This window comes from Pantherophis guttatus, chromosome 8 (assembly GCF_059756535.1).
Source record: "Pantherophis guttatus breed Tessera chromosome 8, ASM5975653v1, whole genome shotgun sequence".
In the NCBI taxonomy this organism is placed as follows: Eukaryota; Metazoa; Chordata; class Lepidosauria; order Squamata; family Colubridae; genus Pantherophis; species Pantherophis guttatus.
The window spans coordinates 44009634-44036254 of NC_142070.1; the positions used below are offsets into that span (position 1 = coordinate 44009634).

Genomic DNA, 26621 nt, shown 5'->3' on the forward strand with positions numbered 1-26621 from the left:
GGTTCTTTGCACAAGCCTGCATTGAAGCAAACCATTTTTTTAAAATGATGGTAACAGAGATATTTCATGAAGCTCAGCCATGTTTACAATTTATTCTCTGCCAACACTGACTTTGTTGATCAGTCACTAAATTGTGTCCAACTCTTCATGATCCCATGGATCATAGCATGCCAACCCCACCCCTGTGCTCTACTGTCTCCCCAAGTTTGCCCAGACTCATGCCCACTGTGTCAATGACACTATCTCACCATCTCATCCTTTGCCATCCCCTTCTCCGTTACCTTCAATCTTTCCCAACATCAGGGTCTTTTCCATTGCGTATATCACTAATATTTCTGTAGTAGAACATTATATGCAGAAACTAACAGAAAAATATATGGCTTTGTTACAAATTATTCTTATTAAAACCTCTTGTTCTTAAAAGCATGCAGGCATGCATACATCCTCCCTCCCAAACAGAAAAGAGGAATCTCTCTCTCATCTCAAAATATGCACTCAACTAGAAACATCTGACATAGTTTCAGACTCCGCTAATGTCTTGGTTGTGTATGTCTTGGCTCATAGATAACTGTCCCACATGGGACAGTCACCAGGCACTACTCTTGGTGTCAAGCTCAGGGATCACAATGGGATGAGTCACTAACAACACATGTGCATGTTTGTTCAGGGGGAAATATCACCAGCTTATTCTTAGGTGAATGAGCATTGGCCTGCATTTCAGAATGTAGCCAGTTAAATTGAAATATATGAATCTAAGTATGTTAATATTGGGAAACTGGTTGGGGATTATATAGGCAGATTTCCTTTTTCAGCAACTATTTGTTGACAAGCTTTGGGAAGGAAGGTGATATGAACAAAAACATTTGGAAAAAAGAAGATCCCTGAAAAGAAGATTCAGTGTGTATCCATAGATATTTACTAGAATTACAAATCACTATGATCATTTGTGTGTCGATTCTATTTAACTTTAGAAAAAAGTTCTATTTTAATAAAGTCAGTGACTTTGATTCTTATGACCAGTAAAAAGAATACATTAAAAGTATTCAGAAGTCTCTCTACCAAATCCCACACTCCTTTTTTCCCCCAGGTGCTTTCAAGTTATTATTGACTCCTGGTGACTGCCTGGATAAGTTCCTGCAGTATTCTTGGCAAGATTTTTGAAATGATTTGCCATTGCCTCCTTCTTAGGTATGAGAGAGTGTGCCTGGCCCAAGACTACCCAGCTAGCTTTGGGTCTAATGCAGGATTAGAATTCATGATCTCCCAGTAACTAACCTATTGTTTTAAACACTCACAGAGACAAGGCAATTGAAGGAGAACTCTCCATTCTATAATAGAAGAAGCTATCAAGGTGGAATTGAAAACCTTCCAGTGAACTAAATTAAGTTCTTCTTTTACTTAGACCTAAGAGAGCATGAAGGACCCCTCATTTCAACCCTGAGTTATAAATATCCTTCTTTGTTGGCATATATAAATTGATACCTGATATTTAAAATTAGTTTTCCTTATTTTGGAGGCCTTAAATATGCATGAGACTTAACTTTTATAGTTCCAAACTGTTCAGTCTCAATAGAGTTGAAGGTTATCAGGGATCTAATTTAAACAATGTAAGAGAAGTATTTTTAAAAATCATTTTAATTAAGTTTAATAGTCTATCATGAATCAATAGTCTATTGTTAGCCACCAATGATGGATTGTTAAGCTTAACTAAAATACTTTAATAAAGCAGAAAAGTGTTTTCAACAAATAAATGCATGACAAAATAAATAACCCTGAAAAATGTTTGATTATTTATTACATGTTAAATAATTGCAACTAATATTTCTTGAAAATAATTGATGGGTTATTTCTATTATTATATATAATCTAAATGCCTGTATAAACTTGGTTACAATTGTATTAAAATCTATATATTTTTAAAAGTCTAAATTACTGCATATATTTTAAAAACTATATAGAAAAAGGAAAAGAAAGTTTATATTAAAATGAATATGAAAGCAGAATCATGCCAGAACCAGAGGAATATTGTGCATAAATTTCTCCTTAACAAACTAAATCACTGCAGCACATGCTGAAGTGCTTACAGAAATACTTAGCTGAGATCAGATAATGTCCAGGACAAGTGTTCATGTAGACAGACACTGAATGACATCTATCATTCTAGGCAGTATTTGGATAAATTGTCCAAGTAGATCAGGATACTGAGTCAAATATTATGATGTAGTAGTTCCCACAGAAAGCAGGTAAGGAAATACAAAGTTACAGCACAGAATACAGTTTCAAATGGCCAAGCAAGCAATTTCAGAAATCAAATAAAAGTTAAGTGATCAGAGGAAGAGAAGTTTGTTTTCTGTTTAAGGAAGAAGTCAATGTTCAAATTTAAATTGCTCCAGATACTTTGTATTTCATGTCTAATATTCTGCAGTTACCGTGACCTCCATCCCTATCTGCAAGTCAAATGCTACTAGATTGCTCAAAACTGATAATCCTTCCTAGCTCTGGTGTTGTACAGAAGTGGTGACTCAGAATGTTCATCCTTCTTCTGTTTGGTTCTCTTTTAGGCCCACTCCTTATCTTCTTCCATGGTTCAGATTTAGAGGCGGTGTATTTCCTCTTCTCTAAAAGCTAGCAGTGCTTTTAATATTTGATATGCAAAATGCAGTCTGGAAATTGGAAAATTCAGTGCCACGGAACCCAATGGGCTGGCCTGGAGAGAGTCTGAATTTCATAAATCATTATATACAGTAATCATTTTGCATTTACATTTACATTTAGCTGTAGCCTCTAGCAAGTGTATATACTGGAAATTTGTGATTGAATCATATGAAAGCACTGCAAATTTGAGACTGCAATCAAGAAACATTTTTAAGCAATCTATGGATTCTCCTCTAGAATACTAAGAAAGTTATTTAACTTGAACATAATTTCTAAGTAAACTTCTATATAATATCTTTTGGGCATAGGATAAAAAAATACATCACCTCTAAGTCTGAATCAGCAGCAGTTGGGAGAATTGACTATTAATAAATTGGTTTTCACAAACTTATGAATGTATGATGTTTTTCAGGCATTTTACTATCAGGCAGCCAATGTACTACAGCCATCCCTGCAATTCACATTAGAATTGGCTGCTGTTTCACTCCAGCTAAATGCATAATAATCAACATTTTTTTCTAAAAATAGGACAGACAACTTTCAGAACCAGTTATAAGTTGGTAAGTAGACTATATCTGATTTCCTAAAACTGTGGAACTGTCTTAGCTTGCTTTTACATTAACTTTTCACCAACCTTAATTTGCAGGGACTCCAACTTTATCTTCTTTTTGACTTTATCATGCTGTTCTTTCCATATAGCTCATTTGCACTGTGTAACTGATTTCATACACACATACTAGATGATCCATGACTCATTGGATCATTGTTTCAGAGATATTTCCTTACCTCAACTGATAAACAGAATTGCCATGAGTTGGCCGAAAAGCAATGGGAGTTAGGAATAACTTCTGACTTCCTACCAGGTTCCCCACTGATTTTGCTTGTCAAAAATCATGATCATATTTATTTATTGTTTATTTATTGGTTCGATTTATATGCCGCCCTTCTCTGGAGACTCAGGGTGGCTTACAATGCGTTAAGCAATAGCCTTCATACTTTTGTATATACCTGCTTAGCAGGGCTTTTGGCCCCCCCCCAAACGGTGTTCTTTTTTATACAAAGTCAGCTTATTGCCCCCACAATCCGGGTCCTCATTTTACCTACCTCGGAAGGATGGAAGGCTGAGTCAACCTTGAGCCTGGTGAGATTTGAGCTCGCAGTAATTGTAGGCAGCTGGCAGTTAAGTGCTACTTAACAGCACTTTAGTCCGCTGCACCACCAAGGCTCCTCCTATGACCACAGCTTCAATTCTTCGAGCGATGTTAATCGTTATTTGCCAATCAATGTTAAAATGTGCTACTCCTGGATATTGTAAGCAAGGTATTTCAAATAATTTAAATCTCAGGCTTAGCCAAAAGTTTTAACCCAGTAACTAAATATATTTGCTATTTTAAAATAGCAAGGGCTCAGGGCAGGGGCGGGGGGGTGGCAGTTATTATAAAAGAAGGTCTGGATCCAAGGGAGACCACTGTTCCACAGATAGCCGGATGTGAGTCCCTCTTTGTGAAGTGGGGTCGTAGAGTACAGATGGGCTTGTTGGTCACGTACCTGGCTCCCTGCCACGTGGCAACGGCCCTGCCCGAGTTGCTTAACGTTATAGCCGAGGTGGCGGTGGACACCCCCAGACTTGTCATCATGGGGATTTCAACCTGCCATCTATCGGTGAAACGTCTGAAGTGGCTCGAGAGTTCATGGCTTCCATGACGGCCATGGACCTTACTCAGTTAATTCATGACCCCACTCACACAGGGGGACACACTCTGGACTTAGTTTTTGTCTCTGGTCAGTGGTTGAGTGGCCTTGATATAGGGGATATAGCCATCGAACCCTTGTCATGGTCTGACCACTCGCTCCTTCGACTGGACTTTCTAACCGCTGCACCCCGCCGCAGGGAGGCGGGACCGACCAGGTGGTTCCGCCCCAGGCGCCTGATGGACCCTGATAGGTTCCAGATGGAGCTTGGGCCATTTCCTGAGATTCTGGCTCATGACTCGGCTGAAGACCTGGTGGCCGCCTGGGATAGTGCGGCTGCCGGGGCCTTGGACCGAGTCGTGCCTTTGCGGCCTCTGACCCGGCACCGAACTCACCTAGCTCCTTGGTTCTCCGAGGAGCTTAGGGAGATGAAGCGCCGGAAAAGACGCCTGGAGAGTAGTTGGAGGACCAGCCGCTCCGAATCTGACCGAACACTGGTGAGGTCTCATATTAAGACCTATCTAGTGGCGATAAAAGCGGCGAAAACTAGCTATTTTGCCGCTCTTATCGCGTCATCAGATAATCGCCCGGCCGCCCTGGTGACCCACTCCCTCCTCCATCTGGAAGTGCGGGATAACCCCTTGCAGGGCCGAGCTGAGGATTTTGTGCAGTATCTGTATGACAAAATCGCTCAGATTCGGGAAGGGCTGGCCTCTGACTGGGTATGTCCGGACAGGATGACTGAGGCAGGTCTTGAGAGTGTTATCTGGGGGGAGTTCGATCCTGTGGCTCCCGAGGACATGGACAGGATCCTGGGACGGCTGAACGCGACCACATGTTTATTGGACCTGTGTCCCTCCTGGTTGGTACTGGCTTCCCGGGAGGTGACACGAGGCTGGCTCCAGAAGATCGTTAACGCTTCTTTGAGTGAGGGGGTCCTGCCGGCCGCTTTGAAAGAAGCGGTTGTGAGGCCCCTCCTCAAGAAGCCCTCTCTGGATCCGGCTGTTTTGGCTAACTATCGTCCAGTCTCCAACCTTCACTTCGTTGCAAAGGTTGTTGAGAGTGTGGTGGCGCAACAGCTTCCCCGGTACCTGGATGAAGCTGTCTATCTAGACCTGCTCCAGTCCGGCTTCCGGCCTGGGCACAGCACGGAAACGGCATTGGTCGCATTGGTGGATGATCTCTGGAGGGCCCGGGATAGGGGTTGCTCCTCTATCCTGGTCCTGTTAGACCTCTCAGCGGCTTTTGATACCATCGACCATGGTATCATGTTGCACTGGTTGGCGGGGTTGGGGGTGGGAGGCACCGTTCTGCGGTGGTTCTCCTCCTACCTCTCTGACCGGTCGCAATCTGTGTTGACAGGGGGGCAGAGGTCGACCCCGAGGCACCTGGCTTGTGGGGTGCCAAAAGGGTCGGTCCTTTCGCCCCTTCTGTTCAACATTTATGTAAAGCCGCTGGGTGAGATCATCCGTGGCTTCGGGGTGGAGATCCACCAGTACGCTGATGACACCCAGCTGTACATCTCCACCCCAGGCCACCCCAATGATGCCCTTGAAGTGATGTCCCAGTGCCTGGAGGCCGTGCGGGCCTGGATGGGGAGAAACAGGGTCCGACTCAACCCCTCCAAGACCGAGTGGCTGTGGCTTCCGGCGTCCCGATATAGCCAGCTGATGCCATCGCTGGCTATTGGGGGTGAATCACTCGCCCCCATGGAGAGGGCTTGTAACTTGGGCGTCCTCCTGGATGCACGGCTGTCTTTAGAAGATCATTTGACGGCCGTGGCCAGGGGGGCTTTTTATCAGGTTCGCCTGATATGCCAGTTGCGCCCCTTTCTAGATCGGGACTCCCTACGCACAGTCACTCAGGCACTCGTCACTTCCCGCCTGGACTACTGCAACGCTCTCTACATGGGGCTCCCCCTGGGGTGCACCCGGAGGCTCCAGCTGGTCCAGAATGCGGCCGCGTGGGGGATTATGGGGGCGACGAGGTGCTCCCATGTGACACCTCTCCTGCGCGAGCTGCACTAGCTCCCGGTGGTCTTCCAGGTGCGCTTCAAGGTGTTGGTGACCACCTTTAAAGCGCTCCATGGCTCAGGGCCGGGGTATTTACGAGACCGCCTTCTGCCACCAATAGCCTCCCATCGGCCAGTACGCTCACACAGAGTGGGCCTCCTCAGGGTGCCGTCCGCCAGACAATGTCGGCCGGTGACCCCCAGGGGGAGAGCCTTCTCTGTGGCGGCGCCCACCCTCTGGAACAACCTCCCCCCAGAGATACATACAATAACAGACCTCTGGATTTTTCGTCGGGCCCTGAAAACCCATTTATTTCAGCTAGCTGGGCTGGCTTGAGTTAAATTTTAAACTGATTTTAAATTGGAATTTTTAATTACAGCCAGAATATTTAATTATTTTAAACAGTTTTTAGATTTTGTATGTCTTGTTTTTACTTTGGCTGTTCACCGCCCTGAGTCCTATATTGGAGAAGGGCGGTATAGAAATTTAAACAAATAAATAAATAAATAAAAATATTGGTTCAAAGGCAGTTCTCGCATTTTACTTTTAAGATCAATATTTTCAAAATGTCATAATCACTTAAAAAAAGGAATTCTATTGGTAATTAAGAAACATATACTTCATTATTAAAACTACGTCATCTTAAGACAATTTGCAAGTTAACATATTAGGCTGCTAATGTATATTGAAAATTGATTCTTATCTAAAATGAATGACTAAAGGAAAGACAAAGAGAATCAGTCAATAATATATTTCTCAAATATAATATACTTTTCAAAAAAAATGATATATGTAGTCAACAAGTAGTTCATTTCCTTACCTCTGCTGTTATTGGTTTTAGTAAAATCAAAGATAATGTATGTATCAATTAAGACAACTCTGATAATACTGGAAAATTAGTATCCATGATCAATTTTTCATAGAAGAAACACAAGGAACATACATATATGAAATATGGGTACTACAGAGAGAAGTATATTTAAATATAGCAGTTTTCAGTGCTACAGAAGAGCATTTCACTGCACAGATGCTGATATTTACACTGTAGTTCTTATTCTCTCAGCCAAATAAAATTGCTGAAAGCAGAATGATTATATGTTTCAAAATTGCCACTAAGAACAATAATGGTAATGCTACACTGCATCTTAACTGTGTATCCTAATCAATGAAAGATGAGGTTGCTATTTCCTGTTTTTTGAATTTTGTCATCTTTTTGATGTCCGAGAAGGCTATCATAGTAACCTAGACATTCTAAACATATTTGGAAGCTATACCTATTGGCAATTGTGATTTTCTTTTCATAAGAAATAAGTCTGATTAGCCAATTCATTGGTTATTGTTGGGGAAAGGAGAGGCTAATCTAAACCAGGGTGGCTAGGGAATTCTGGGAATTGAAGTCCACAAGTCTTAAAGTTGCCAAGGTTGGACACCTCTGATCTAAACTGACCTTTAATGCAATGCAGCCACTGTGATCTGCTTAAAAGTTGGATTCTGGGTGCATTATATTTTTTTAAATTAAAAGTTCCCAGATTATTTGCATTTATGAAGGGCTGATATTATCCTCTGTCTTTTTTCTTTGAAATCATTACCCTGAGCAATCATCTAGATTCTATAATTTGAGAGATTTTTATAAATAAAAACTATTAGTTGTTATCCATATGCTTATGGAATCATCTCTTTCAAGAGAGAATCCTATATAGCACTCTATAAGAGCTTTTGAACACATCTTGCCAATTTACCTGGTTACTAAAGCATTTGGATAGGGGAAGAAGCAGAAATAATTGATTAAATCCAGGTAGAAGTTTTTGAGTGAAATCTATTGGGATTTAATCGTACACATACATACAGTTTAACAAAGTAATGCTAATTCTTGGAAAGGCAATCTTAATTTGTAGCATTTTTTGCTCCTTCTTATAATAAAATAGTAGAATTCAACAACAAATAAATAATGTGTGCTCTTTTAATTTAATATCTATCATCCACCCTCATTAATCAAGGCCTGGTTCCCATGCTTCAGAAGAAAGCCCTACACTTCTCAAATCTAGTTCTACCAGATTTCTGTTGCTAACCAAAATATGCAAGTACTTTGTGCATAATACATAAAATTAGTAGTAAAGATTTTATAATCAGTGATAAACGTTATTTTATATATACTTAAAATTTTTATGTTTTATTTGGCAGTTCGAATCTCACCAAGCTCAAGGTTGACTCAGCCTTCCATCCTTCCGAGATTGGTAAAATGAGGACCCAAATTGTTGGGGGCAATATGCTGATTCTGTAAACCATTTAGAGAGGGCTGTATAGCACGGGTGAAGCGGTATATAATTCTAAGGGCTATTGCTATTGCTATTATTAGATTTTTAAAATAAAAATTGCACTTTGTTAAACAGCACTTTGTTGAGTTTCAAACAAATAAAAGACTTAATTATTTTTGCTATATTATGTTATGTAAGACAACTGCTGAAGTGGATTAGCTCTTTGTTTTAACAGTTTCATTAACATTTTTAAAATAACTTCCTTAATATCAAGGTTTTTTTTCTTCCTGTTTTTCATTTAAGGAAGATTATGCTAACTCCTTAAAACACTTCACTTCAGCACTGTGGCTAATCCTGTTCACTTGACTTATTTTTCTAGCAGGCATATGCAAATGCCTGCTTTATAAAGTGCTCTATTGTGAAACATCGATACTGTTATTTACCTTGTTCAGTTCACTCACAATCATGGAAAGTTAAATATTAGTCTTGTCCACTGAAGGCTGTTTTGAAGAGTAAGGAATGAAAGAAAATGATTTTTAGCCATCGCTCTCTAATAGTGGTATAAATACAGTGAAAGCAGGCAAGGCAATTGCCTTGAGCCTGAAGGCCTTGCCTTCAAGGGTATCCATTGTTGTCCATTCCATGTTTCTTGACTTCAATGAACATGCTTACTCATGATAAAGCTGGGGAATATCTGGAGAATAAAAATCCAAAGAGTCTCGGACTTCTTTAACAGCAATCAGGATTGGAGGGATCCGTCCAAGAAAATATGTTTCCTAAATTCAGTTTAATAAGATTTACTAGGAAATCAATTAAAGTTACAACACAAAAATTCTATCTAATACTTTTCTTTCAAACAAGAAATCTCTGTTTAGGTAAATTAACACAGATTATTATTGTTTTGCATGGTCTTTAGAGATAAAGAAAAAGATTTTCTTTTGGGACAGAGTGACTATCTGTACCTGAAGAATGTTTGCAAATCAGTGTGAGCATCAGCTGTCACACTCATGACCACCATTCATAGCAAAAAAAGTAGAGGTTTCTGAATTTTATTGCTGCCAGATCTAATGGTCATCCTGAGTTTTGTAATTCATATATGGTAGCTCATGCATACATTACTAGAAGAAGAACCACCATTAAAACTGCTAACACTGCCAATATTCACTATGGCTCCTAAATTGGCTGTTGGACTGGAGATTGGAGCAATGTGAGGAATTTTTCCTCAGAACAACTCAGTCTTTATTTGGATTAGGTATAAATTAAAGTATAGCAGGGCTTTGGCAAAATTTCAATACCCTAACTAATGGTACTTTTCAAGTCTGGAGCATGTGAGGAATTTAAGATTTTTCCTCAAAACAACTCAGTCTTTATTTGGATTAAGTATAAATTAAGGAAGAGCAGGGCTTTGACAAAATTTCAATACCTTAACTAATGATACTTTTCAAGTCTCCTCGTGACCTCTCTTTCTTGATCCTGTCTGCCTCAAGGGGATGGCAAGTAAATACAATGTGCTTTCATTGGCAGAAAACTCAGAAGAAATAACCATTAAAAGAATGATTTCACTGATATAATAGGAATCACTGCAGTATAACTGACTGTATAACTGAACTTTCCTACCTATCACATCTGGTTTGGTTTAGTACATGCATTTTCTGGTGAAAAGTGGAAACGATTAACTGATAATTAATAATTAAATTGATCATATTTTTTGGAAGACATTTCCTCTGCTAGAAAATGATCCTTGCTTTCTGCTGCAGAATTTGAGAGCTCTGGAATACATGTCTTTCATGAAATGGGCATGGGCCTTATCTTTAATCAGTGTTCATGTTATAGTATTTGTTAGATTTATATACTGCCATAACTTCTGGAGTACAAGGCAACATCATAGCACTTTCTCTTCCAATTGTTCCCCCCATTAACAGTCCTGTAAGTTTAGTTGTAAGAGAGAGTAAGTAGCCTAAAGCCAGCAGTAGGTGTCCATGATACTCTATGTAGATAGGCCTCTACTTATGACCAGAATTGGGACCTGAGTATCCATTGCTAAGCAAAGTGGTTGTTAAATTACACACACACAATTTTACAACTTTTCATGCTACAATTGTTAACTGTATCAACTTTGCTTGTTGGAAGCTGGTTGGGAAGTCACAAATAGTGATCACATGGATGTTGCAACCATCATAAATACATGTCTGTTTCCAAGTGCCTGAATTTTCATCATGTGGCTGTGAAAGAGGCCGTGATGGTCATATGTGTGAGAACTGGTAAGTTACTTTTTTCCAATATCACTGTAACTTCAAATGGTCACTAAACAAATGGCTGTAATTCAAGGACCAACTGTAATTATATATAAAATGGCTTAGAAAGCAGAAGATCATGAGTTCAAGTCCTATCATAGCCATGAAAGCCAGCAAGTCACTTTGGACCAGTCAATTTCTCTGCCCAATCCGCCTCACAGGTTTGTTGTTGTGGTGAAATGAGGAGTAGGAAGATGTGTTGGATATGTTCGCTGCCTTGTGTTATTTGTAAAAAATAATAAAGGTGGGATAAAAATAAGCAAAAACACAGCCTGACCAAAGACTCATTCCTTGGTCCTTCTACAATTCTAGGAGTGGTAGTTCTGTAACATATGAAGGGTTGTAGAGAAAATGAGAATTTCTAGTTCCAAAGGCTGTATTTCAGTTTAAGACATACAGAGAAAATTTAATTAAATTAAATTAAATCAGACAATGTTGAAAATGAATAAATGTAGCTTGTTTCCTCATGTGCGTTTGCAGAAGTAGGTCTCACCAGGTTGCCCTATTTTATGACAACCTATGTATGACTTGATATTCCTATTGAAGAAGAAGCCTACAAGAGCTGTGATAATTTTTTACAGTTTTCTTTTGATTCTTCATTTCAAAAGAGGAAAGATGGGGGAAGAACTGTTTACGTCAGTAAATCTCTGTCTTAAAGTGCTGTATTGGGTGTTGGTTATATAAAACTGATTTCCACCCATTGACAGGGTATGAGTGTAACCATGGTAACACTTCCAGCCCTAGTTTCATACTGAGTACAGGAAAAATAAAGCTATGTATAGATATAGATATATGTAATTAAATGTCATTGAATTGAAAATGACAACTGAAAATTTAACTGATTCTCTTCTTTCTTGGCAGAATCTGGCATCATCTGGGTTCCAGCTGAAATGGTACTAGCTACTGTATAGTGAATGCCTAAAGTTTCAGGTAAATTCTAAGTCTAATCTACTCAAATTGTACCATATGTCCCTCTGCATCTACTGACACTTGCTTCCTATTTATTTCCCGCTTATATTATATTTATTTCTAGTTTGTATCGAATACTTTTTCCTATATGTTTTTCTGGAATAGTGTTTTCTTATCAGGCCATAAAATCTTCCCTATTTAGGGCTTAAGTCATATGCAGACAATTTCTTTTGTCCTACAGCCTGCATTTTTCAGTGATTTGGCTTTTGTAAACTATAGGACAGGGGTGTCAGACTCAAGGTCCTCAGGCTGGATGTGGTCCATAGGTTGCTTAGATCTGGTCCACAGGGCGACCCTGGAAACAGTGAAGGACCATCCCACGGTGCCTTTGCCTATGAAAACAGAACCATTTTCACTGACAGAGGGTTGCAGGAGACAGTTGCAGCTGAAAACAGAGTTCGCCCAAGCTCCATTTTCGTTGGTAGAGCACTCGGGCCACCACAGGCACCCCTGACATGAGTGACATCAATCTGGCCACACACACACACACACTCACACACCCAAGGTCAAAGACAACTCTGACGCAGCCCTCAATGGAACTGAGTTTGACACCCCTGCTATAGGAGAAGCCTATCTGCTGGAAGGGTGAAGTGCCATGCTGCTGGGTTGAATATGTTTGTCTTTGTGGAGGGTTGGTGTTTTTAAAGGTGTGATTTTGTGTGTGTGTGTGCTTTGCAGAGGCTTAACAGATAAATTGGTAATGCTATTTTTGCTTTTAAATAGGGAGTGGGGTTTTTATAATTTTATTTGAGCTACGGTGGTGCAGTGGTTAGAGTGTAGTGCTGGAGACTACTTCTCCTGACTGTCGGCTGCCTGTAATTTGGCAGTTCAAATCTCACCAGGTTCAAGATTGACTCAGCCTTCCATCCTTCTGAAGTGGGTAAAATGAGGACACAGATTGTTGGGGGCAATATGCTGATTCTGTAAACTGATAGGGAAGGCTGTAAAGTGGTATATAAGTCTAAATAATATTGCTATGTAACAATATTTATAGATTATTTCAATCCACACAGACTATGGCAGCATGCAACAATTCAAAATACCATACAATTTTAAGACAAAATAATAGTGGTAATGATGATTTGGTTACCCAAACTAAGCTGTCCATTTCCTGTCAAATATTAGGGCACCTTTGCCCCAAACCATGGTTCTCAAAATGAGACTCATGGACAACAAGTGATTCATTGGGCTCAGTAGTGGGTTTCAAATCCTGTTGCTACTGGTTTGCTCATGGGCGCACGTGCATGACGCTTCTGTGCATGCACAGAATCATCCAGGTGGGTGGACAGAGCCTCCCGCCACTGCTGCCGCTGCCGCCCCTACCAGTTTGCCCGATCTGGGATGAACCGGTAGCAACCGACCACTGATTGGGCTCCAGTTACTCCTCTCTATTTTAAAAAGGTGTGCTGTACAAGTAGAGCTGCCTTGCTATGGATTCATCTCATATAAGTAATAATTACTATTATCATATATGACAAACAAATTCACATGAATCCTGAACTCTCAACCATTTATGACCTCATGAGTGCAAACTAGTATTTAAATATAGCTTCACTGCATATAGTGTAATCTATTTAACAGTAACTAAATACTTAGAAGCCATTTCAAATGGTACAAGGGAAGAAAACAATATGCTTTAGAATACTCTTGAATTAAGATTAGATGAGATGTGTTTGGAGAGTCAATTTGGTGACCTTGGGCCAATCACTGTTTCTCAACTCTGGAAAGGAGGCAATGGCAAACCACTTCTGAAAAACTTTGCTAAGAAAACTGCAGGGTGGTCTCTGAGAATTGGACATGATTGAATAGAGAAAATGCTAAAATCTGCAGGATGGGAAACTGAAGATCCCAAACTCCTCTTAATGTATTAAAAATGTAATACAAGCTTAAATCACATTGAACAGCATATAATAATAACATACAAAATTAGGTAGTGGTGCAACCACCAAGGGTAAATAAAAAATTAATTGACCTTGTAAAGACTTTGAACCTGCTATATTATTTCTTTCATGAAAAATTCATATACTCCACACATAGTTCCTGTTGATCTCTTATTGCATTACTTTTTCTATTTATATTTTCCTGAATATATATAATAGTATTTGAAATGATGGGACTTTGGAAATTTATCAAAGTACATATGCTTTGATTATTTGCAAGATTATTTATTATTTATTTCTATATACTTCAGTGCCGTCTGAGTCCAAAGCAAAACCAAGTGACTCAAAAAGGTCAGTTAATATATTCTGTAGTATCCTAGGATTTTTCCCCTATCCTGTTACCCTTCAAGTTATAGATAGGAGTTACACATTTCAGTGTTATATGTGGGGAAAAAATACCTGCAGGAAGAAACTAAGTATATGAGCAATCAGTTTCCTTATGGTCTCATTTCTGACATGCTGGTTTTCTATTATCAAGGAAGAGTTCATATCTATTAAATCCTATCTGCAGACATATAGGCTAGGAAGACATAGTACTTATTTTGTATTACACATTTGTATGGCAGTTATTGAGGGATAACTTGGAAAAGGGTTGTCTAAGGTTTATTATTATTTGTTCAAGATAACACTAAACACTGAAGCAAGCAATTTGAAAGAAGTGTGATGAAATATCAGGTACTTCTAGGGTCAAAATAACAGATGGAAATTACAGAGTGCGCCCTTGAATATAACAAGAGAGTTTGGGTTGCTTGATCCAGGATTTTATTTTCACAGTAACTGAAGGTGATTGTGAAAAATCTTCAAGGAAGAACATAAGAGCAAAATGTCTGACACCCAGCTGATAATCCAAGATAAATTGGTTCTAGCACTGACAGTAAAGTATAGCTGTAATGGCCAAACAGCACAGAAATACTGTGCTGGGTCTTTATCCCCAGAAATATTTTACTTCTCTTTTATACCACCCAAATTGGTAGCCCTTTCAACATGCACCACTGTATAACATGAAGTAATCCCCCATTTTTTTCCAGCAGAAATGATGCTGACCTTTTGGCTACCATCTGCCTGCAATTTACCTCCAACTATGACACATTTTCTGACAAATGTCTCTGTTGTTTTCCCCAGGAGGCCTCTGAAGTTTATTCATTGCTTGTCTAGCAAATCCTAAATGCTTCCTTGCTCTGCCAGTTCATGCTGGGCACAATGAATTCAGCCCAACTCTCAATAAATCCTTCCTTCAAAATCCATTTTTACTTTTTTAAGACTATGTTAAACTATGGTAACACTTTATAGCCCCTATAACATTTGGAATCTATTATTGTACTTGACATCTTGTCCTTGATTTTGCTTATTATTTATTTTGCTCCATTGGCCGAATTGTTATTAACATCGTTTTTTTTTTTAAAATCTTACTGGGCTAAGTCTATTTCCAGTTTCCAACTAAATCACTTTGAGTCATGAACTCATTTACATTTGAGGTTGGGAGGGCTGCTTTCTTCCTACATTTTAAGTGGCAATATCAGGCAATTGTCATAGAAGAGGATGAGTCATCTTCTTATATTGTAAGACATTTATATTCCAGGATATTAGATAACTAAAATGAGGCCTGAGAAACAGGGCTCATGGAAAAAGATCTATCTAGGTGGTTGCTAGGAGTCAAAAATGACTTGATGGCACATAATTAATAAATCCTAGGCAACAGGGTCAGTTCTGCCATTGGGTGGGTTCAGACAACTGCTTCACATGGCAGGTATTGGGACTAAAGAATAGCAGTGAAGCAGATAGAGCCATCCCTGCTGTAGAACTTGGCCTGCATCCCTTAAAATAGTATGTCTAATCTGATAAAATGTAGTGAAAGATATTGGTCTGTCAGAAGTTTTCAGGCAAGCCTGAACTAAATCAAAACTGGCTGGATTCACATATCACGATATGCACGATTTTGTGAGAAAAGCATTGTACTTGACTTTTGAGAAGATTGATACTCTCAAAAATGGTGGGTGAGGCCAGGTAAAATACTAAGTTTGTCATTTAAATGTCATTTAAATGTTACATTATTCATCATAATCCCATTTGCCACACGTAAAATTATTTTCCCCTTGATCATTTTATCATCTATCATGTTAAAACTCTCTAGATGATAGCAACTTTTAGGGATCTCTACAGGTATCTCCAAAGACTCTCATGAGCCACATACTGTTCTGGGCCTGAAATTCTCCAGCTCTGCCATGAACTACGACTCATGAATTATGATTGGATTCATACAGCTCACTAAGGCAAAATAAAAAGAAAGCACATTGTATCATAGTGCAATATAGGAGTCCAACAGTCATCTCCAAGGATTAGAGTCAACTGAAGCCTCAAACATCTGGTAGAACTTTGTCTTTTAGTGCCTTATGCCATACATATTTAGATCAAATAAGCAAACTGAGAAATAGGAGGAGGATATATGGAGAAGAAAGAGAATTGAACTACACAGATTTATCTTTCTCAAAGACTAAGATGAAGTTGCCTATATTTTCTTATAATATCTTTTTTGCATTATGGTTATTTATTTATGAGAATAAGCTTGAATTTCCAAGGCTCAGACACAAATGCACATTAGTTGTAAATGAAGTAGACGTTAGAGATGAGAGATATATTTTAATGATTTCTCTGATTATCATTGTCAGTTTTTAGTGGCAAACAGATGCCTTGTTACATAAAGGTGTTTTTTTTTCATTTTTAGAGTCTGCAGTAACAAGTCAGTGTGGGAATCTTTGCTAACACTTACAGTCAGAAAGAAAAGTAGCTCAGCTCACTGCATAAGTTTGTGGGAAGTGAAAGTTACTACATTTTAGGAATGTTCTAGACATGCATTGGAATATTTATTAATTATTTAAAAACACAGATCCCTAAAGAATTACTCATTTCCTTTCACAGAATTCCAGCAAGTACTTTTACATATACATATGTATATGCGTACATGTACATGTGTGTGTGTGCACTCATGTATGTGTACCTGCAGTTTAGGACAGCAAAAACTCTTGTCCATTTCCTTGTACTTTTCCAATGAAATGTGCTGGAAACTTGCCTCTTAATATGATGGAAAGGCAGCCTACATCTGTTCATTGTTTTGATAACTGTCATTCCTATCAGTGTGAGAAGTAACTTCACACATATCTTGAGTTTGTAGGGATGGGGGAAACATTCTTCACTAGAGACCAAGATAAAAGGCGACTCCTGTTTTGGGACAGAGGTCATGTCAACAAGTTCTCCCTGGGAACAAACAAATATCATAGCAAGCATTATCACATAGAAGATCCTACAGTTTCTAATATTTTATGCATTTTTATTCACTTATTTAAACAAATTATTGAATCAACTCATATGACCAGCCATCCCAATGCAGTGACTCTGGGAAGTTACCAATAACAAAGCAAAACATTAACATTTTAAATAATCAAAAACAATGACAATGGTCATCAATAGATGCACCAGAGGTCCAAAATCATCTTTGCAATTTCATTTACAGATAGACAAGAGAGGTCACCTAAGCATCTATCCCTAAGATCTGAGGGAACAAACAGGCGTTTAATGCCTTGAGAAAGGCCTTCAAAGGGTTGTGGCCATCAGAAACTCAGGAGGTGATGGATGCTGTTCTACAGGAAGATGCTGTGACAGAAGATGCTGTGACAGAGTTAACAGACTTGAGGTTGGAGTATAAGTCATATACTACACTTTTTGTGTTTAGAAATAAATGCAGTGTATGCCAGATGTCTAACACTGAAACTATGCAGCTCGTGGCACATGGAGAGTAGTAGAATGCTTCAAAAGGCTTTTTAAAAAATGATTTATTAAACTAAATAGAACAACTAGGCCAGAGATAATTGTTTCCAAAGAGAAATGAAAATGAGCTTCTCATAATCAATGTTTATCCAGTGCAGGAGTGGGTTCCACTTACCTTTGCTACCTATTCGCAACGGGAGCGTGTGCATGCGTGTGCTTGCTTTGCTTGCGTGCAGTGCTTCTCCGCATACGCAGAGCATCCGTGATGATGTCCAGGTGGGTGGGTGGAGTCTCCTGCCGTTGCTACTACCGATTCGTAAGAGCCAGAGCAAACTGATAGCAACCCACCACTGATACAGTGGGTTTTTTTTCTTTTTTGCATTTCAGGCCTCTGTGATAAAGGAATAAGGGTGTACAATGGTTGTGAAATTGGAGGAAATGGAGACATAGTTACAGCTTAATGGAGAAGCTATGATAGGCCTGGGTTGAGCAAAGTGACAAATTTGGAGGTTTCAGTTAGTCCTTGTTTATTGACCTCTCGTTCAGCGATTGTTTAAAGTTACAGTGGCACTGAATGAGGAGACTTATTACCAGTCTTCCAAGTTGTGGAGGTCACAACATCATATGGCTATATGATTGCCATTTGTGACCTTTGCTGCCAGTTTCTAACAAGCAAAGTTAATGAGGAAGATGACAAGAGATACACTTAACAACTGCAGCCAGAACTGATATGATAAATTGGCATGGTCACCTGCTATTTCATTTTATGACCCTGGCATTTAGCAACGGAATTGCCAATTCCAAATGTGGTTGGAGAAGACTACTGGTAATCGTAATAGTGCAGAGAAATTTGCTTTTAGTTTTTCCAAAGATTTTTTTAACTTGTGAAGAAGTTTATTTTCTTTTTTTCTACCAACTAAATCTCAGACAGTTTTAGAATTTTCTTAGGTATGATTTTAAATTATTTTCTTGCAAAGTGGTATAAGATAGTGTTATGGTTACTGTTTTCCACATCTATCAATTGCTATATATAAAGGAAATAGGCTTCTAGCAAGGTTGCTGTAAATAAACAATAGAATAACTAACATGCTTTAACTGCAATTTGACATTTTCTAATCCTTTGAACAAAATTTGAGAGCAAATTACTTTTCATCAAACAGAAAAACTGAAGATTAAATTTTCACTACAGCACTGGTGATATATTTACGGTTCCAGGGCAGGAGTGTCAAATTCAATTTCATTGAGTGCCGCATCAGGGTTGTGTTTGACCTTGGGGGACTGAGGTGGGCATGGCCAGGGTGGGCATGGCCTGCTCAATGTCATTCGTGTTGGGGGCACTCTGCCAGTGAAAACGGAGCTCGGGAGGGCTGCCCACGGCCTCACAAGCTTCGTTTTCCTGGGCAGAGGCACCGCGGGCTGGTCCTTTGCTCTTTCCAGGGCAGCCCCACGGGCCAGATCTAAGCACCCAACGGCCGGATTCGGCCCTCAGGCCTTGAGTTTGACACCTCTGTTCCAGGGGAATCAAAAGAGAAAGGATATGAGAATATCCTTTCTCACATTTGGGAAAAAAAAGATTTCAAATTATAAAAAGACATCAAATTAACAAGATGCAGCACAAATGTTCAGTCATACAAATGCGTGATGGGAATTGTAGTTCAAGCACAACTGAAAAACAAAGATTATGGAAAAGCTAGCAAAACACTTTTTAATAAGAATATCTCTTTTTTATCTTCTATAGTGCATTTTTCTACTGCAAATACTCTTCAGATTTACCAAATGGTCTAGTTTCTTTAACAGAATCCTAAGGTTTGTATTTTTATAAAGACACTATTCGTTGCATTAAAAATGTTCTTTCCCACTTGAAACTGGCTGTGACAGAAATTTAAGTCTATTTCCAAAGCCGTCCTTTGCACTTCTCCATGATTCACTGTGGACCTCTATGATCCCACAGTGTTGTTCCTGTTCCTGTTCCAGAGCTGAATCAATTTATTTCCAGCTAGTTGTGGAATACGTAGGGTTGTGTATGTGACTGTGTTTGTGTGGGTATGAGTGTAGGTGTGTGTTTGAAAGGCAGCCGCTTTGTAGGCAAGCTGTTTTTCCATTGCCTCATCCCACCTCCTGATTGTCAGGCTCTGTCTCCTCTAGCAGAGGTTAAAGCATCATAACTTCATGCTAACATTGTTGTTGTAATTAATTGCACAGAGGAATAACATCCTGGTGCTGCAATGCTGGGGGAACATCTCAGCTAACTATCAATATTATGAAAACCAGACAATGATAGAGATGAAGCACTGGTTGGGTGGCTTTTTCTAAAGCCATCCTCTTGATCTGATGGAAGATGCTCAGATTATTTTATGAAGCATTTTCTGTATTTTGAGGTTAAGTGGGTGAGAGTGATTGATAGACGTCTTTAAAGTATCTATAAAGATTGGAGAGCAGAAATGGTGGTAGAGTGCAAGCCTATAATGCCAAGTCAATTTCAGAAGTGTGCATCAGTGACCGTTTCACTTTGAAATAAATAAGCCATGTAGTTTTGGATTGTGGCTTTGAATCTACTTCTTGCACAAATTTTTCCATCTGCTTCTATGTATCCCCCAAATACTGTTCATCATAAACAACATCTGCAGGAGCAAATGCACAATTTTAGCAGAATGTCAACATTCTAAATGATCTGGCTTGTATCTAACTCTGAACTATTTCTTAAAATCCAAATTTAACATTCCAATTTAAACATCATTCCTGCCTTCTAAAATGATGTCATTTCATATTATGTCATATATTTCAAAATGGATCAGGCCTGCCTCAGCCATCTTTCTTTTTTTTCAGCTTGCCACATAGTATAGGAGGGGGGAGAAAATCTAGAATGTCAGACCAGACAACAACAGATCATCCCGTGGGAACCAAGGTCAGCTCAACAGGTGCTGGCCAAAGACTAAGAGGAGTTGCCAAAGAGACACCAGAATACCTAATTGGACAATGTGACCTATGACAATAAGGGAGGGAGTTATCTATTCTTTAACTAAACCACAGGAAATAGTTAGCTCTGGTTTTGTTTTCATCCGTGCCAAAATGATGTATGCAATAAAACAGTTCTTTGACAAAGTTGCAAGTCTCAGAATGCTGAATTGGTTGGGTTTATTAATTGGAACCTTGACATTATGATGCTTCTGTCTACTTCTTGCAAGAATGCAGTCTAAAGGTATTTGCATTTCTTTTTGCTAATACACTTTAGCATTATTATAAAAAGCATTTGTGTCCATTTCCATTATATTATTACCATTTTTATGTGTATAAACATTTTCATAAACAATATATCTATATTGATTATGTTGCCTGGGAATGCTGTGAATTTTAATTACAATAGGTTTGAGTTAATTTGGGGAAAGTTATGTTAAGGTTTCAAAGTCTGAGGTTGGACTCTAATCTTGTAAACTACAAAGGAATGTGCTTGGCATGTGGCTTGTTCAGTGCAAAGGGGCTTGAGTTGTGTAATGTGTTCCTACAGGATTTATCAGATTAACTGTCAGGAAGCAGAAACTGTTCTCCTTTAACATATCTATTCAAAAGAGTAAGATTGTAGGCTTGCAACACTCAAGGTATAGACTAAATGCACTTAATAGAATTAAACTTTATTTCTGACTAAAAAATGTTAGACTGCACGGCATGCCTCTGACCCTAACACTCTTGATGTCTAGAGCAGGCATATAAAATGGAGTTTCTATAGCCCAGTGTTGGTGCTGGAGTGACGGAGATAGAGAAACAGAAAGAGAAAAAAAAATCCAAATCAGCAGAAGAAAGGAGGCAAAGATGTTGGGTAAAATTATTAATCTGCATTCAATCATCCTTATCCTTTAAAAAAATATTAAAACAATATATTGTCATATAATTAATGATATGTGAGGTTGGAATGTGTGAGGTTAAAGAGAAAGTAAAATAAAGTTGAGCTGCATATGCTTAGTTTTGTGTTTTAAGACTGGGGAGGGATGCGCCCTTCTAAACCACATATTATTTTGGGTCTCAATCACAATGATTTGTCTCCTTGTAGCTTAAGGTTCTATTTCTTCTCTATAAGGCTCTAAATCAGTGATTCTCAAATATTTTGATCTCAGGGCCCTTTTACACTCATACAAATGATTGAGGATCCCAAAGAGTTTTGATTTATGTGAGTTGTATTTACCAATATTTACTATATTAGAAATTAAAACGAGAACTTTTAAAATATTTATTTATTTGATTTTGTGGCCCCACTGAAAGGTCTTAGGTTAGGAGATCCTATGGTCTCCAGACCACACTTTGAGAACAAACTAAATGGTTTGGGGTCAGCATATCTGAAATATTATCTTCTCTCATATGAACCTGTCCTTAATTTATTTTATTCAGGGGCTCTTTATTAGCAAGCAGCATATAAGTAGATCTTTCACTCCTCTGCCTAATGAAAACGGAAAGAAAAATGTATCAAAATACTTACAAATGTCTATTAATAATTAATAACAATAACTGCACATTCGGATTCAGTAGCAACCACACAAATTTAGTTACGTTATGTGAGGTCATCATTCATATATTGAAAATCTGAATTGTAAACTGGAATAAACTAAATGAAAACAAAAACTGTTTCCATGCTAAGCGCAGCCAAAAGGAAGGGAAAAAATCAAATAGGAAAAGCAAGAATCATTATAATTTTCATTATTGTTGTTGCCTTTGGAACGATGTTCTGTTTTTGTTTCCTGTACTAACTGTTATGAAAACTCTAAGACAATAAGTCTGTAATTTCCTGGTCCATGGCATGGTGTTGATGGCATATAGGAAAGTTTGAATCATAGTATCTTCCACACTCCTTGATTCCCCTATAATGGATCTCTGATGTTAGGAAAGGCTAATGAGGTAAATCAGGGAGTTGTCATGAGCTGTTCAGGGAGACTGAAACCTTCAACTTGACATCTAAGAACTTTGGACTGAGACCAAAAAGCTTGATGACAGCCCTGAATCTGGCATGTATAATGGCCCTTTCTTTTCATTTTAATGGGAGAAGTAGCTTTTAAAAATCCAAAACAAACAAGCAAAGATATTGTATCCTTGTTCATTGATATTAGGTAATTCTTACATACACAAATTAAATTTGCCTGATCCATTATGAAAAATTTTCTTTTAAGAATTAACAGTAAGGAAACAGATTAAAATATATTGATGTATATGTGACACTTAAAAAAAAAAGAAACAGAATGTGATAGTTTTCTTCCTAGTTGAAATTATCCATTAGCAGAATAACATCTATTCTGTAGGACCTACAGTATGTTAGCTGCCAGTTGATGTTCAGGGCCAGTTGAAACTGCTATATAACCCTTCTTACGGTTCTGGTTGCTTCCAGGACCATTTTCTTCAGATAGAATCTGCTCACCATACAAGGCCTAGTAGGCAGAGAACACTTACTTTGCCTATCTTTAATGGGATTCTAAAAATTATTGAAAGAGTTCCCTTTAAACGAATGTTTGACTTGAATAGCTTCTAGTGTACTAACAGTTTCAATTGGCATTTTTATTAATAGTATTTTTTAATTTTAATAATTTACTTCTTATGGTCTTGAGTATTTTATAATGTGTTATTGTGATTACAGAATTACAGAATAACAGCGGTGGAAGGGACCTTGGAGGTCTTTTAGTCCAACCTCCTGCCTAGGTAGGAAACCCTACACCACTTCAGACAAATAGTTATCCAGTATCTTCTTAAAAACTTCCAGTGTTGGAGCATTCACAACTTCTGGAGGCAAGTTGTTCCACTGATTAATTGTTCTAACTGTCAGGAAATTTCTCCTTAGTTCCAGGTTGCTTCTCTCCTTGATTAGTTTCCACCCATTGCTTCTTGTCCTACCCTCAGGGGCTTTGGAGAATAGCTTGACTCCCTTTTTTGTGGCAGTCCCTGAGATATTGGAACACTGCTATCATGTCACCCCTGGGCTTATTTTCTTTTTTTTTTTTTTTAATTTTTTTTTTATAAATTTTTTATTGTAAACAAACATACACATATAGACATAAACGTTAAAACAAACTAGACATAAACTAACTATACAATGAAATCAAGTCACATAACTTGAATTTTGAATTTTGAAAATAGAGCTACTTCGGTAATTATATATCAATATATCTATATGTATTATCTTTCATCTTGTATCAATGTTTATATAACGATATTTCCTTTTATTTCCTTATTTTTGTATTATTGGGTGGTAATCTCTTATTTCGTGTCTTTTTTGTCTAACCATTTGTACCATTCTTGCCAAATTAAGTAAAAATCTGTATCTTCTTTTCCTTGTATTTCTTTGGTCAATTTGTCCATTTCTGCACATTCCATAATTTTTTGTATTATTTTTTCTTCTGGTGGCGTGTTTTCCAATTTCCACATTTGTGCGAAGACGATTCTAGCTGCAGTTAGGATGTGTATTATCAAGTATTGTGTCTCTTTTTTATAGTCCTTTGTCAGTATACCTAATAGATAGGTTTCTGGTCTGAGGGGTACTTTTTGGGCGGTAATTTCTTCCAGCTGACTTTGAATTGTTTTCCAAAATTTTTTGACTTTGGGGCATGACCACCACATGTGGTAGTAGGTCCCCTTCTGTATTTTACACTTCCAACAGTTCTGATTAGTATTGGGAAACATCCTTGCCAGCCGTGCAGGGGGGAGATGCCACCTATAAAACATCTTGTACGTATTTTCTTTGTAGGGCACGGACATTGTCAGCTTAGTATTTACTTTCCATATTTTTCCCAATTCTCTAGGTTAATATTATATCCAAAATTTTTGGCCCAAATAATCATATTTTCCTTCACCACTTCTTCTTCCAATTTGTATTTTAATAGATAATTATATATTTTAGTTATTAATTTGTCATCTGATTGCATTATAATTTTATCTAATTCATTTCTTTCTTTTTGGATTCCAAATTTTTCCATATCACTTTTATATCTTGATTTTATCTGTAAATACGGCCACCAGTCAATATCCGTGCCCTGTTGTCTCAGTTCCTCTCTTGTTTTCATATCTCCCTCTGTGTTCAACAATTCGTCATAGGTTTTCATCCTGTCTGTGTCCATTGTGTTCGGGTAGATTTGGGCCTCCATGGTTGATAGCCATCTTGGGATTTTGTCGTAGTGTTTTCTCCTTATTTCAGTCCAAATTTTTGCCAGTGCTCCTCTGATATAATGTCTCCTGAAGTGTTCATGTTGTCTGGGCTTTTCCTCCCATAGAAATGCGTGCCAGCCTTTTGACAAGTCAAATCCTTCTAGTGCTAGTGTTCTTTTATCTTTGAGTGTCATCCAATCCTTAATCCAAGTTAAAGCTGTTGCAGTATAATAGGTTTGCCAATCTGGTAGTCCCAGGCCACCCCTTTCTTTAGTGTCCTGCAGGTGTTTCAATTTAATCCTGGCTCTTTTTCCTTGCCATAAATACTTTAATATCATTTTGTCAAGGTCTTTGAAGTATGATTTTCCTGGGTTTATCGGTATTGTTCTAAATAGATATAGTATTTTTGGTAGAATTGTCATTTTAATTGAAGCGATTTTGCCTAGTAGTGATAATTTCAATTTACTCCATACCTCTAAGTCCTTCTGGATTTGTTTGGCCAATTTGATGTAATTGTCTTCTTTGAGGGATGATATCTTATCCCTGGGCTTATTTTCATTAACCTAGACATACACAGTTTCTGCAACCACTCTTCATATGTTTTAGCCCCCAGTCCCCTAATCATCTTTGTTGCTCTTCTCTGCACACTTTTTGAGAATTAATGATTAATAATTATTAATTTCATTAATAATGATTAATGAAAGCCATCTTGAAGAATCACAATGGGCAGCATACAAGTATTGACAATTGCCATGATATTTATGCCTCAAATTTATTTAACATAATATTGTGTCATCCAAATTAAAAAGTAATAAAATCCTAAACTGAAGTTTCAATCTTCAGACAAAACTAGGTACTTTCAAATGGGTGAAATAAATCAGAAGTAATATTTTTGGTAAATGGGTAACAAATCTCTTACCTAGACAATTATTTAAACATAAATAGGTTTATGTTAATTTATTGTTACTTTTCATTTGTCTGTGATCCAATTGCCACTTCATAAACGCTATTTGACTGAGTGAAAAATTTCTTAATGAGTACATTAATAAGACACATTATAATGTGTTCTACTTTCAGAAAGGTATACTGTACCACTCAAAATGTTAGAGTAAACTACAGGAATAACTTATGAGGATCAGATTTAAGTCTTACAAGATCAGCTGGCAACATGTCAGACATTTTGAATATTAGAGTAGCTCTGTTGTGCTCACTGTGCAAATGAATAAAAAAAATGTCCTGTCTGAATTCAGATGTTGGGTGGCTAAAAGGAGCTTGTCATTCAAAGGCAGCAAATAGCTCATTCTTTACAATACTGCTGTACAGTATATTTATTGGCAGCAGTGTATTTCTGTATCTGCTGCCAAAATAACTTGACACTTTAATAAGGAAACCAAGCAAAACATCTCGAATGGGGCCCTTATATTGTCCTGAAGTTATTTATCTAAGGATTGAGAATTGGTTGAAGCTAACCTTTGCCTTCCTCCAAAAGTTTATACACTTGTTGGGATTAGCATGATTGCTCCTTTTCTGGTTGCTGCCCAGATCCAAGCCAGCCTCCAGATTCTGCTGCTAAGCATGTTGCTATTGAACTTTTAAACTGAGCTCCCAAAAGAAGTTTCTGGAAGGAATTATACCACAATGGACTGTTTAACACAGTTTGTGGCCCTGGCAGTTGACTACTAGTCGTCTTGCTTGCCTGTAATGGCTGTAAATGCCCAGACATCACTTCCTGCTTCCTCTTTTGCTTGCTGTCTTCCTGTTCTGAACATTTTTCAAACATGGTAAAGGTGATTTTTTTTAGGGGTGGGGGGAACTATGGCTGAGAGAAAACATATCCTCTAATTCACAATCCTATCTGTTACTCCTGGGTGCTATGGGATAAAGAAGTAGTAAGTGGTGAACAAGAGTAGTATAAGCAGAGGGAAA

At 38.2% G+C, this 26621-nt stretch overlaps 2 long non-coding RNA genes across 2 annotated transcripts; one reads left to right on the forward strand and one right to left on the reverse strand.

The window, feature by feature from the left end:
- The first annotated feature begins 671 nt into the window (after positions 1 to 671).
- LOC117680231 (uncharacterized) lies at positions 672 to 20681 on the forward strand. The gene is made up of 7 exons (XR_004595580.3): positions 672 to 897; positions 3184 to 3215; positions 11770 to 11838; positions 14069 to 14108; positions 17326 to 17505; positions 19318 to 19385; positions 20406 to 20681. It is a non-coding gene; the product is annotated as an uncharacterized LOC117680231 (long non-coding RNA).
- On the reverse strand, positions 16637 to 26413 carry LOC148112609 (uncharacterized). The gene is made up of 3 exons (XR_015729112.1): positions 26166 to 26413; positions 17755 to 17970; positions 16637 to 17069 (listed from the first exon to the last, which is right to left on the reverse strand). It is a non-coding gene; the product is annotated as an uncharacterized LOC148112609 (long non-coding RNA).
- Between the last annotated feature and the right edge of the window lie 208 nt (positions 26414 to 26621).